This window comes from Schistocerca piceifrons, unplaced genomic scaffold (genome assembly GCF_021461385.2).
Source record: "Schistocerca piceifrons isolate TAMUIC-IGC-003096 unplaced genomic scaffold, iqSchPice1.1 HiC_scaffold_2028, whole genome shotgun sequence".
Taxonomy (NCBI): domain Eukaryota; kingdom Metazoa; phylum Arthropoda; class Insecta; order Orthoptera; family Acrididae; genus Schistocerca; species Schistocerca piceifrons.
Window position 1 is genome coordinate 782,143 of NW_025727932.1, and position 14,135 is coordinate 796,277.

Consider the following 14,135-nt stretch of genomic DNA (forward strand, 5'->3'; position numbering starts at 1 on the left):
AATTGCGATGCAATTTCTGTATTTCGTCGCCAATAAGAAAGTCCATAGGATACAGTAAACCAGACGTCATGAATCGAAATCTATAACTAAAGTCACAGGAATCGTTCAAAACATAGACAGTAGGAAGAGTCAGTCTTCTTGTCCTTAAGTCGGCATTGTGCCATTTGTATTTAATTCCGATGCTATTTCTGTGTTTCATCGTCAATAAGAAGGTCCAAGGGATACAGTAAACATGAAGTGAAGCATCGGAATCTATAACTAGTGTCACAGGAATGGTTCAAAACATTGACAGTAAGAAGAATCAGTCTTCTTGTACTTAAGTCGGCATTGTGCCTTTTCTATTTAATTCCGATACAATTTCTATGTTTCATCGTCAATAAGAAGGTCAGAGGGATACAGTAAACCTGAAGTGAAGCATCGGAATCGATAGCTAGTGTACAGGAATGGTTTATACATAGTCAGGAAGAAGAGTCAGTCTTCTTGTACTTATGTCGGCATTGTGCCTTTTCAATTTAATTCCAATGCAATTTCTGTGTTTCATCGTCAATAAGAAGGTCAGACGGATACAGAAAACCTGAAGTGTAGCATCGGAATCTATACCTAGTGTCACAGGAATGGTTCAAATCATAGTCAGTAAGAAGAGTCAGTTTTCTTGTACTTAAGTCGGCATTGTGCTTCTTCTATTTCATTCCGATGCAATTTCAGTGTTTCATCGTCAATAAGAATGTCAGAGAGATACAGAAAACCTGATGTGCAGCATCGGAATCTGTAACTTGCGTCAGTGGAATGGTTCAAAACATAGACAGTAAGAAGAGTCAGTCTTCTTGTACATAAGTCGGCATTGTGCCTTTTCTATTTAATTCCGATGCCATTTCTGTGTTTCATCGTCAATAAGAAGGTCCAAGGGATACAGTAAACCTGAAGTGAAGCATCGGAATCTATATCTAGTGTCACAGGATTGGTTCGAAACAGACAGTAAGAAGAGTCAGTCTTCTAGTACTTAAGTCGGCATTGTGCCCTTTGTATTTAAGTCCGATGCAATTTCTGTGTTTCATCGTCAATGAGAAGGTCAGAGGGATACAGTATACCTGAAGTGTAGCATCGGAATCTATACCTAGTGTCACAGGAATGGATCAAACATAGACAGTAGGAAGAGTCGGTCTTCTTGTACTTAAGTCGGCATTGTGCCTTTTGTATTTAATTCCGATCCAATTTCTGTGTTTCATCTTCAATAAGAAGGTCTAAGGGATACAGTTAACCTGAAGTGAAGCATCGGAATCTGTAACTAGTGTCACAGGAAAGGTTCAAAACATAGACAGTAGGAAGAGTCAGTCTTCTTGTACTTAAGTCGGCATTGTGCCCTTTTCAATTTAATTCCGATGCAATTACTGTGTTTCATCGTCAATAAGAAGGTCAGAGGGATACACTAAACCTGATGTGAAGCATCGGAATCTCTAACTAGTGTCGCTGGAATGGTTGAAAACATAGTCAGAAAGAAGAGTCAGTCTTCTTGTACTGAAGTCGGCATTGTGCCATATGTATTTAATTCCAATGCAATTTCTGTGTTTCATCGTCAATAAGAAGGTCAGACGGATACAGAAAACCTGAAGTGTAGCATCGGAATCTATACCTAGTGTCACAGGAATGGTTCAAATCATAGTCAGTAAGAAGAGTCAGTTTTTCTTGTACTTAAGTCGGCATTGTGCTTCTTCTATTTCATTCCGATGCAATTTCAGTGTTTCATCGTCAATAAGAATGTCAGAGAGATACAGAAAACCTGATGTGCAGCATCGGAATCTGTAACTTGCGTCAGTGGAATGGTTCAAAACATAGACAGTAAGAAGAGTCAGTCTTCTTGTACATAAGTCGGCATTGTGCCTTTTCTATTTAATTCCGATGCCATTTCTGTGTTTCATCGTCAATAAGAAGGTCCAAGGGATACAGTAAACCTGAAGTGAAGCATCGGAATCTATATCTAGTGTCACAGGATTGGTTCGAAACAGACAGTAAGAAGAGTCAGTCTTCTAGTACTTAAGTCGGCATTGTGCCCTTTGTATTTAAGTCCGATGCAATTTCTGTGTTTCATCGTCAATGAGAAGGTCAGAGGGATACAGTATACCTGAAGTGTAGCATCGGAATCTATACCTAGTGTCACAGGAATGGATCAAACATAGACAGTAGGAAGAGTCGGTCTTCTTGTACTTAAGTCGGCATTGTGCCTTTTGTATTTAATTCCGATCCAATTTCTGTGTTTCATCTTCAATAAGAAGGTCTAAGGGATACAGTTAACCTGAAGTGAAGCATCGGAATCTGTAACTAGTGTCACAGGAAAGGTTCAAAACATAGACAGTAGGAAGAGTCAGTCTTCTTGTACTTAAGTCGGCATTGTGCCCTTTTCAATTTAATTCCGATGCAATTACTGTGTTTCATCGTCAATAAGAAGGTCAGAGGGATACACTAAACCTGATGTGAAGCATCGGAATCTCTAACTAGTGTCGCTGGAATGGTTGAAAACATAGTCAGAAAGAAGAGTCAGTCTTCTTGTACTGAAGTCGGCATTGTGCCATATGTATTTAATTCCAATGCAATTTCTGTGTTTCATCGTCAATAAGAAGGTCAGACGGATACAGAAAACCTGAAGTGTAGCATCGGAATCTATACCTAGTGTCACAGGAATGGTTCAAATCATAGTCAGTAAGAAGAGTCAGTTTTCTTGTACTTAAGTCGGCATTGTGATTCTTCTATTTCATTCCGATGCAATTTCTGTGTTTCATCGTCAATAAGAATGTCAGAGAGATACAGAAAACCTGATGTGCAGCATCGGAATCTGTAACTTGCGTCAGTGGAATGGTTCAAAACATACACAGTAAGAAGAGTCAGTCTTCTTGTACATAAGTCGGCATTGTGCCTTTTCTATTTAATTCCGATGCCATTTCTGTGTTTCATCGTCAATAAGAACGTCCAAGGGATACAGTAAACCTGAAGTGAAGCATCGGAATCTATATCTAGTGTCACAGGATTGGTTCAAAACATAGACAGTAAGGAGAGTCAGTCTTCCTGTACTTAAGTCGTCATTGTGCCATTTGTATTTAATTCCGATGCAATTTCTGTGTTTCAACGTCAATTAGAAGGTCAGAGGGATACAGTAAACCTGAAGTGAAGCATCGAAATCTATAACTAGTGTCACAGGATTGGTTCGAAACAGACAGTAAGAAGAGTCAGTCTTCTTGTACTTAAGTCGGCATTGTGCCTTTTGTATTTAAGTCCGATGCAATTTCTGTGTTTCATCGTCAATGAGAAGGTCAGAGGGATACAGTATACCTGAAGTGTAGCATCGGAATCTATACCTAGTGTCACAGGAATGGATCAAACATAGACAGTAGGAAGAGTCGGTCTTCTTGTACTTAAGTCGGCATTGTGCCTTTTGTATTTAATTCCGATCCAATTTCTGTGTTTCATCTTCAATAAGAAGGTCTAAGGGATACAGTTAACCTGAAGTGAAGCATCGGAATCTGTAACTAGTGTCACAGGAATGGTTCAAAACATAGACAGTAGGAAGAATAAGTCTTCTTGTACTTAAGTCAGCATTGTGCCTCTTCTATATAATTCCGAAGCAATTTAGGTGTTTCATCGTCAATAAGAAGGTCAGAGGGATACTGTAAACCTGAAGTGAAGCATCGGAGTCTATAACTAGTGTCACAGGAATGGTTCAAAGCATGGAAACTAGGAAGAGTCAGTCTTCTTGTACTTGAGTCGGCACTGTGACTATTCTATTTAATTCCGTTGCACTTTCTGTGTTTCATCGTCAATAAGAAGGTCCAAGGGATACAGTAAACCTGAAGTGAAGCATCGGAAACTTTAACTAGCGTCACAGGAATGGATCAAAACATAGACATTAAGAAGAGTCAGTCTTCTTGCACTTAAGTCGGCAATGTGCTTTCTCTATTTCATTCCGTTACAATTTCTGTTTTTCATCGTCAATAAGAAGGTCCAAGGGGTACCGTGAACCTGAAGTGATGCATGGGAATCTATAACTAGTGTCACAGGAATGGTTCAAAAACATAGTCAGTAAGAAGAGTCAGTCTTCTTGTACTTAAGTCGGCATTGTGCCTTTTTTATTTAATTCCGATGCAATTTCTGTGTTTCATCCTCAATAAGAAGGTCAGAGTGATACAGTAAACCTGAAGGGAAGCATCGGAATCTATAACTGGTGTCACAGGAATGGTTCAAAACATAGACAGTAGGAAGAGTCAGTCCTCTTGTACTTAAGTCGGCATTCGGCCCTTTTCAATGTAATTCCGATGTAATTACTGTGTTGCATCGTCAATACGAAGGGAGAAGGGAGACCGTAAGCCTGAAGTGAACATCGGAATCTCTAACTAGTGCCACAGGAACGGTTCAAAACATAGTCAGTAAGAAGAGTCTGTCTTCTTGTAATTACGTCGGCATTGTGCCTTTTCTATTCAATTCCGATGCAATTTCTATGTATCATCGACAATAATAGGTTCTGAGGGATACAGTAAACCTTAAGTGAAGCATCGGAATCTATAGCTAGTGTACAGGAACGGTTTATACATAGTCAGGAAGAAGAGTCAGTCTTCTTGTACTTAAGTCGGCATTGTGCCTTTTCAATTTACTTCTGATGCAATTTCTGTGTTTCAGAGTCAATATGAAGGTCAGAGGGATACAGAAAACCTGAAGTATAGCATCGGAATCTATAACTAGTGTCACAGGAATGGTTCAAATCATAGTCAGTAAGAAGAGTCAGTCTTCTTGTACTTAAGTAGCATTGTGCCTCTTCTATTTCATTCCGAAGCAATTTCAGTGTTTCATCGTCAATAAGAATGTCAGAGAGATACAGAGAACCTGATGTGCAGCATCGGAATCTGTAACTTGCGTCAGTGGAATGGTTCAAAACATAGACAGTAAGTAGAGTCGGTCTTCTTGTACTTAAGTCGGCATTGTGCCTTTTCTATTTAATTCCGATGCCCTTTCTGTGTTTCATCGTCAATAAGAAGGTCCAAGGGATACAGTAAACCTGAAGTGAAGCATCGGAATCTATATCGAGTGTCACAGGAATGGTTCAAAACATAGACAGTAACGAGAGTCAGTCTTCTTGTACTTAAGTCGGCATTGTGCCATTTGTATTTAATTCCGATGCAATTTCTGTGTTTCATCGTCAACTAGAAGGTCAGAGGGATACAGTAAACCTGAAGTGAAGCATCGGAATCTATAACTAGTGTCACAGGAATGGTTCAAAACAGACAGTAAGAAGAGTCAGTCTTCTTGTACTTAAGTCGGCATTGTGCCTTTTGTATTTAAGTCCGATGCAATTTCTGTGTTTCATCGTCAATGAGAAGGTCGGAGGGATACAGTATACCTGAAGTGTAGCATCGGAATCTATTACTAGTGTCACAGGAATGGTTCAAACATAGACAGTAGGAAGAGTCGGTCTTCTTGTACTTAAGTCGGCATTGTGCCTTTTGTATTTAATTCTGATCCAATTTCTGTGTTTCATGTTCAATAAGAAGGTCCAAGGGATACAATTAACCTGAAGTGAAGCATCGGAATCTATAACTAGTGTCACAGGAATGGTTCAAAGCATAGACAGTAAGAAAGGTCAGTCTTCTTGTACTTAAGTCGGCATTGTGCCTTTTGTATTTAATTCCGATACAATTTCTGTGTTTCATCGCCAATAAGAAGATCAGTGGGATACAGAAAACCTGAGGCGAAGCATCGGAATCTATAACTTGTGTCACAGGAATGGTTCAAAACATAGACAGTAGGAAGAGTCAGTCTTCTTGTACTTATGTCAGCATTGTGCCTCTTCTATATAATTCCGATGCACTTTCTGTGTTTCATGGTCAATAAGATGTCCAAGGGATACAGTAAACCTGAAATGAAGCATCGGAAACTTTAAGTAGCGTAACAGGAATGGTTCAAAGCATAGACATTAAGAAGAGTCAGTCTCCTTGTACTTAAGTCGGCATTGTGCCTGTTGTATTTAATTCCGATGCAATTTCTGTGTTTCATTCTCAATAAGAAGGTCAGAGAGATACAGTAAACCTGAAGGGAAGCATCGGAATCTGTAACTAGTGTCACAGGAATGGTTCAAAACATAGTCAGTAAGAAGAGTCAGTCTTCCTGTACTTAAGTCGGCATTGTGCCTTTTGTATTTAATTCCGATGCAATTTCTGTCTTTCATCGTCAATAAGAAGGTCCAAGGGATACAGTAAACCTGAAGTGAAGCATCGGAATCTGTAACTAGCGTCACAGGAATGGTTCAAAGCAAAGACACTAATAAGAGTCAGTCAGCGTGTACTTAAGTCGGCATTGTGCCTTTCCTATTTCATTCAAATGCGATTTCTGTGTTTCATCGTCAATAAGAAGGTCAGAGGGATACAGTGAACCTGAGGTGAAGCATCGGAATCTATAACTAGTGTCACAGGAATGGTTCAAAACATAGACAATAGGAAGAGTCAGTCTTCTTGTACTTAAGTCGGCATTGTGCCTTTTCTATTTAATTGCGATGCAATTTCTGTATTTCGTCGCCAATAAGAAAGTCCATAGGATACAGTAAACCAGACGTCATGAATCGAAATCTATAACTAAAGTCACACGAATCGTTCAAAACATAGACAGTAGGAAGTGTCAGTCTTCTTGTCCTTAAGTCGGCATTGTGCCATTTGTATTTAATTCCGATGCTATTTCTGTGTTTCATCGTCAATAAGAAGGTCCAAGGGATACAGTAAACATGAAGTGAAGCATCGGAATCTATAACTAGTGTCACAGGAATGGTTCAAAGCATTGACAGTAAGAAGAATCAGTCTTCTTGTACTTAAGTCGGCATTGTGCCTTTTCTATTTAATTCCGATACAATTTCTATGTTTCATCGTCAATAAGAAGGTCAGAGGGATACAGTAAACCTGAAGTGAAGCATCGGAATCGATAGCTAGTGTACAGGAATGGTTTATACATAGTCAGGAAGAAGAGTCAGTCTTCTTGTACTTATGTCGGCATTGTGCCTTTTCAATTTAATTCCAATGCAATTTCTGTGTTTCATCGTCAATAAGAAGGTCAGACGGATACAGAAAACCTGAAGTGTAGCATCGGAATCTATACCTAGTGTCACAGGAATGGTTCAAATCATAGTCAGTAAGAAGAGTCAGTTTTCTTGTACTTAAGTCGGCATTGTGCTTCTTCTATTTCATTCCGATGCAATTTCAGTGTTTCATCGTCAATAAGAATGTCAGAGAGATACAGAAAACCTGATGTGCAGCATCGGAATCTGTAACTTGCGTCAATGGAATGGTTCAAAACATAGACAGTAAGAAGAGTCAGTCTTCTTGTACATAAGTCGGCATTGTGCCTTTTCTATTTAATTCCGATGCCATTTCTGTGTTTCATCGTCAATAAGAAGGTCCAAGGGATACAGTAAACCTGAAGTGAAGCATCGGAATCTATATCTAGTGTCACAGGATTGGTTCGAAACAGACAGTAAGAAGAGTCAGTCTTCTTGTACTTAAGTCGGCATTGTGCCCTTTGTATTTAAGTCCGATGCAATTTCTGTGTTTCATCGTCAATGAGAAGGTCAGAGGGATACAGTATACCTGAAGTGTAGCATCGGAATCTATACCTAGTGTCACAGTAATGGATCAAACATAGACAGTAGGAAGAGTCGGTCTTCTTGTACTTAAGTCGGCATTGTGCCTTTTGTATTTAATTCCGATCCAATTTCTGTGTTTCATCTTCAATAAGAAGGTCTAAGGGATACAGTTAACCTGAAGTGAAGCATCGGAATCTGTAACTAGTGTCACAGGAAAGGTTCAAAACATAGACAGTAGGAAGAGTCAGTCTTCTTGTACTTAAGTCGGCATTGTGCCCTTTTCAATTTAATTCCGATGCAATTACTGTGTTTCATCGTCAATAAGAAGGTCAGAGGGATACACTAAACCTGATGTGAAGCATCGGAATCTCTAACTAGTGTCGCAGGAATGGTTGAAAACATAGTCAGAAAGAAGAGTCAGTCTTCTTGTACTGAAGTCGGCATTGTGCCATATGTATTTAATTCCAATGCAATTTCTGTGTTTCATCGTCAATAAGAAGGTCAGACGGATACAGAAAACCTGAAGTGTAGCATCGGAATCTATACCTAGTGTCACAGGAATGGTTCAAATCATAGTCAGTAAGAAGAGTCAGTTTTCTTGTACTTAAGTCGGCATTGTGATTCTTCTATTTCATTCCGATGCAATTTCTGTGTTTCATCGTCAATAAGAATGTCAGAGAGATACAGAAAACCTGATGTGCAGCATCGGAATCTGTAACTTGCGTCAGTGGAATGGTTCAAAACATACACAGTAAGAAGAGTCAGTCTTCTTGTACATAAGTCGGCATTGTGCCTTTTCTATTTAATTCCGATGCCATTTCTGTGTTTCATCGTCAATAAGAAGGTCCAAGGGATACAGTAAACCTGAAGTGAAGCATCGGAATCTATATCTAGTGTCACAGGATTGGTTCAAAACATAGACAGTAAGGAGAGTCAGTCTTCCTGTACTTAAGTCGTCATTGTGCCATTTGTATTTAATTCCGATGCAATTTCTGTGTTTCAACGTCAATTAGAAGGTCAGAGGGATACAGTAAACCTGAAGTGAAGCATCGAAATCTATAACTAGTGTCACAGGATTGGTTCGAAACAGACAGTAAGAAGAGTCAGTCTTCTTGTACTTAAGTCGGCATTGTGCCTTTTGTATTTAAGTCCGATGCAATTTCTGTGTTTCATCGTCAATGAGAAGGTCAGAGGGATACAGTATACCTGAAGTGTAGCATCGGAATCTATACCTAGTGTCACAGGAATGGATCAAACATAGACAGTAGGAAGAGTCGGTCTTCTTGTACTTAAGTCGGCATTGTGCCTTTTGTATTTAATTCCGATCCAATTTCTGTGTTTCATCTTCAATAAGAAGGTCTAAGGGATACAGTTAACCTGAAGTGAAGCATCGGAATCTGTAACTAGTGTCACAGGAATGGTTCAAAACATAGACAGTAGGAAGAATAAGTCTTCTTGTACTTAAGTCAGCATTGTGCCTCTTCTATATAATTCCGAAGCAATTTAGGTGTTTCATCGTCAATAAGAAGGTCAGAGGGATACTGTAAACCTGAAGTGAAGCATCGGAGTCTATAACTAGTGTCACAGGAATGGTTCAAAGCATGGAAACTAGGAAGAGTCAGTCTTCTTGTACTTGAGTCGGCATTGTGACTATTCTATTTAATTCCGTTGCACTTTCTGTGTTTCATCGTCAATAAGAAGGTCCAAGGGATACAGTAAACCTGAAGTGAAGCATCGGAAACTTTAACTAGCGTCACAGGAATGGATCAAAACATAGACATTAAGAAGAGTCAGTCTTCTTGCACTTAAGTCGGCAATGTGCTTTCTCTATTTAATTCCGATACAATTTCTGTTTTTCATCGTCAATAAGAAGGTCCAAGGGGTACCGTGAACCTGAAGTGATGCATGGGAATCTATAACTAGTGTCACAGGAATGGTTCAAAACATAGTCAGTAAGAAGAGTCAGTCTTCTTGTACTTAAGTCGGCATTGTGCCTTTTTGTATTTAATTCCGATGCAATTTCTGTGTTTCATCCTCAATAAGAAGGTCAGAGTGATACAGTAAACCTGAAGGGAAGCATCGGAATCTCTAACTAGTGTCACAGGAATGGTTCAAAACATAGTCAGTAAGAAGAGTCAGTCTTCTTGTACTTAAGTCTGCATTGTGCCTTTTGTATTTAATTCCGATGCAATTTCTGTCTTTCATCGTCAATAAGAAGGTCCAAGGGATACAGTAAACCTGAAGTGAAGCATCGGAATCTGTAACTAGCGTCACAGGAGTGGTTCAAAGCATAGACACTAAGAAGAGTCAGTCAGCGTGTACTTAAGACGGCATTGTGCCTTTCTATTTAATTGAAATGCGATTTCTGTGTTTCATCCTCAATAAGAAGGTCAGAGGGATACAGTGAACCTGAGGTGAAGCATCCGAATCTATAACTAGTGTCACAGGAATGGTTCAAAACATAGACAGTAGGAAGAGTCAGTCTTCTTGAACTTAAGTCGGCATTGTGCCTTTTCTATTTAATTCCGATGCAATTTCTGTATTTCGTCGCCAATAAAAAAGTCCATAGGATACAGTAAACCTGAAGTGAAGAATCGGAATCTATAACTAAAGTCACAGGAATCGTTCAAAACATAGACAGTAGGAAGAGTCAGTTTTCTTGTACTTAAGTCGGCATTCTGCCTTTTGTATTTAATTCCGATGCAATTTCTGTGTTTCATCGTCAAAAAGAAGGTCAGAGGGATACAGTAAACCTGAAATGAAGCATCGGAATCCATATCTAGTGTCACAGGAATGGTTCAAATCATAGTCAGTAAGAAGAGTCAGTCTTCTTGTACTTAAGTCGGCATTGTGCTTTTTCTATTTCATTCCGATGCAATTTCAGTGTTTCATCGTCAATAAGAATTTTAGAAAGATACAGTAAACGTGAAGTGAAGAATCGGAATCTATAACTAGCGTCACAGGAATGGTTCAAAACATAGACAGCAGGAAGAGTCAGTCCTCTCGTACTTAAGTCGGCATAGTGCCTTTTGTATTTAATTCCGATCCAATTTCTGTGTTTCATGTTCTATAAGAAGGTCCAAGGGATGCAGTTAACCTGAAGTGGAGCATCGGAATCTATAACTAGTGTCACAGGAATGGTTCAAAACATAGACATTAAGGAGAGTCAGTCTTCTTGTACTTAAGTCGGCATTGTGCCATTTGTATTTAATTCCGATGCAATTTCTGTGTTTCAACGTCAATTAGAAGGTCAGAGGGATACAGTTAACCTGAAGTGAAGCATCGGAACCTATAACTAGTGTCACAGGAATGGTTCAAAACAGACAGTAAGAAGAGTCAGTCTTCTTGTACTTAAGTCGGCATTGTGCCTTTTGTATGTAAGTCCGATGCAATTTCTGTGTTTCATCCTCAATAAGAAGGTCAGAGTGATACAGTAAACCTGAAGGGAAGCATCGGAATCTATTACTAGTGTCACAGGAATGGTTCAAAACATAGACAGTAGGAAGAGTCAGTCTTCTTGTACTTATGTCTGCATTGTGCCTTTTGTATTTAATTCCGATGCAATTTCTGTCTTTCATCGTCAATAAAAAGGTCCAAGGGATACAGTAAACCTGAAGTGAAGCATCGGAATCTGTAACTAGCGTCACAGGAATGGTTCAAAGCATAGACACTAAGAAGAGTCAGTCAGCGTGTACTTAAGACGGCATTGTGCCTTTCTATTTAATTGAAATGCGATTTCTGTGTTTCATCGTCAATAAGAAGGTCAGAGGGATACAGTGAACCTGAGGTGAAGCATCGGAATCTATAACTAGTGTCACAGGAATGGTTCAAAACATAGATAGTAGGAAGAGTCAGTCTTCTTGAACTTAAGTCGGCATTGTGCCTTTTCTGTTTAATTCCGATGCAATTTCTGTATTTTGTCGCCAATAAAAAAGTCCATAGGATACAGTAAACCTGAAGTGAAGAATCGGAATCTATAACCAAAGTCACAGGAATCGTTCAAAACATAGACAGTAGGAAGAGTCAGTGTTCTTGTACTTAAGTCGGCATTGTGCCTTTTGTATTTAATTCCGATGCAATTTCTGTGTTTCATGTTCTATAAGAAGGTCCAAGGGATGCAGTTAACCTGAAGTGGAGCATCGGAACCTATAACTAGTGTCTCAGGAATAGTTCAAAGCATAGACAGTAGGAAGAGTCAGTCTTCTTGTACTTAAGTCGGCATTGTGCATTTTGTATTTAACTCCGATGCACTATCTGTATTTCATCGTCAATAAGAAGATCCAAGGGATACAGTAAACTTGAAATGAAGCATCTGAATCTATAACTAGTGTCACAGGAATGGTTCAAAACATAGACAGTAGGAAGAGTCAGTCTTCTTGTACTTAAGTCGGCATTGTGCTTTTTCTATTTAATACCGATGCACTTTCTGAGTTTCATCGTCAATAAGAAGGTCCAAGGGATACAGTAAACCTGAAATCAAGCATCGGAATCTATATCTAAGGTCACAGGAATGTTTCAAATCATAGAAAGTAGGAAGAGTCAGTCTTCTTGTACTTAAGTCGGCATTGAGCCTTTTGTATTTAATTCCGATGCAATTTCTGTGTTTCATCGTCAATAAGAAGGTCCAAGGGATACAGTAAACATGAAGTGAAGCATCGGAATCTATAACTAGTGTCACAGGAATGGTTCAAAACATAGACAGTAGGAGGAATCAGTCCTCTTGTACTTAAGTCGGGATTGTGCCCTTTTCAATGTAATTCCGATGTAATTACTGTGTTGCATCGTCAATAAGAAGGTAGAAGGGATACCGTAAACCTGAAGTGAAGCATCGGAATCTGTAACTAGTGTCACAGGAATGGTTCAAAACATAGTCAGTAAGAAGAGTCTGTCTTCTTGTAATTACGTCGGCATTGTGCCTTTTGTATTTAATTCCGATGAAATATCTGTGTTTCATCGTCAATAAGAAGGCCCAAGGGATACAGTAAACCTGAAGTGAAGCATCGGAATCTGTAACTAGCGTCACAGGAATGGTTCAAAACATAGACAGTAAGAAGAGTCAGTCTTCTTGTTCTGAAGTAGCATTGTGCTTCATCTATTTCATTCCGATGCAATTTCAGTGTTTCATCGTCAATAAGAATGTCAGAGAGATACAGAGAACCTGATGTGCAGCATCGGAATCTGTAACTTGCGTCAGTGGAATGGTTCAAAACATAGACAGTAAGAAGAGTCAGTCTTCTTGTACTTAAGTCGGCATTGTGCCTCTTCTATTTAATTCCGATGCCATTTCTGTGTTTCATCGTCAATAAGAAGGTCCAAGGGATACAGTAAACCTGAAGTGAAGCATCGGAATCTATATCTAGTGTCACAGGAATGGTTCAAAACATAGACATTAAGGAGAGTCAGTCTTCTTGTACTTAAGTCGGCATTGTGCCATTTGTATTTAATTCCGATGCAATTTCTGTGTTTCAACGTCAATTAGAAGGTCAGAGGGATACAGTAAACCTGAAGTGAAGCATCGGAATCTATAACTAGTGTCACAGGATTGGTTCGAAACAGACAGTAAGAAGAGTCAGTCTTCTTGTACTTAAGTCGGCATTGTGCCCTTTGTATTTAAGTCCGATCCAATTTCTGTGTTTGATCTTCAATAAGAAGGTCTAAGGGATACAGTTAACCTGAAGTGAAGCATCGGAATCTATAACTAGTGTCACAGGAATGGTTCAAAACATAGACAGTAGGAAGAGTCAGTCTTCTTGTACTTAAGTCAGCATTGTGCCTCTTCTATATAATTCCGATGCACTTTCTGTGTTTCATGGTCAATAAGATGTCCAAGGGATACAGTAAACCTGAAATGAAGCATCGGAAACTATAACTTGTGTCACATTAACGGTTCAAAACATAGACAGTAGGTAGAGTTAGTCTTCTTGTACTTAAGTAGCATTGTGCATTTTCTATTTAATTCCGATGCAATTTCTGTATTTCATCGTCAATAAGAAGGTCAGAGGTATACAGTAAACCTGAAGTGAAGCATCGGAAACTTTAACTAGCGTCACAGGAATGGATCAAATCATAGACATTAAGAAGAGTCAGTCTTCTTGCACTTAAGTCGGCATTGTGCCTTTTCTATTTAATTCCGATGCAATTTCTGTATTTCGTCGCCAATAAAAAAGTCCATAGGATACAGTAAACCTGAAGTGAAGAATCGGAATCTATAACTAAAATCACAGGAATCGTTCAAAACATAGACAGTAGGAAGAGTCAGTTTCCTTGTACTTAAGTCGGCATTGTGCCTTTTGTATTTAATTCCGATGCAATTTCTGTGTTTAATCGTCAATAAGAATTTTACAAAGATACAGTAAACGTGAAGTGAAGAATCGGAATCTATAACTAGCGTCACAGGAATGGTTCAAAACATAGACAGTAGGAAGAGTCAGTCCTCTTGTACTTAAGTCGGCATAGTGCCTTTTGTATTTAATTCCGATCCAATTTCTGTGTTTCATGTTCTATAAGAAGGTCCAAGGGATGCAGTTAA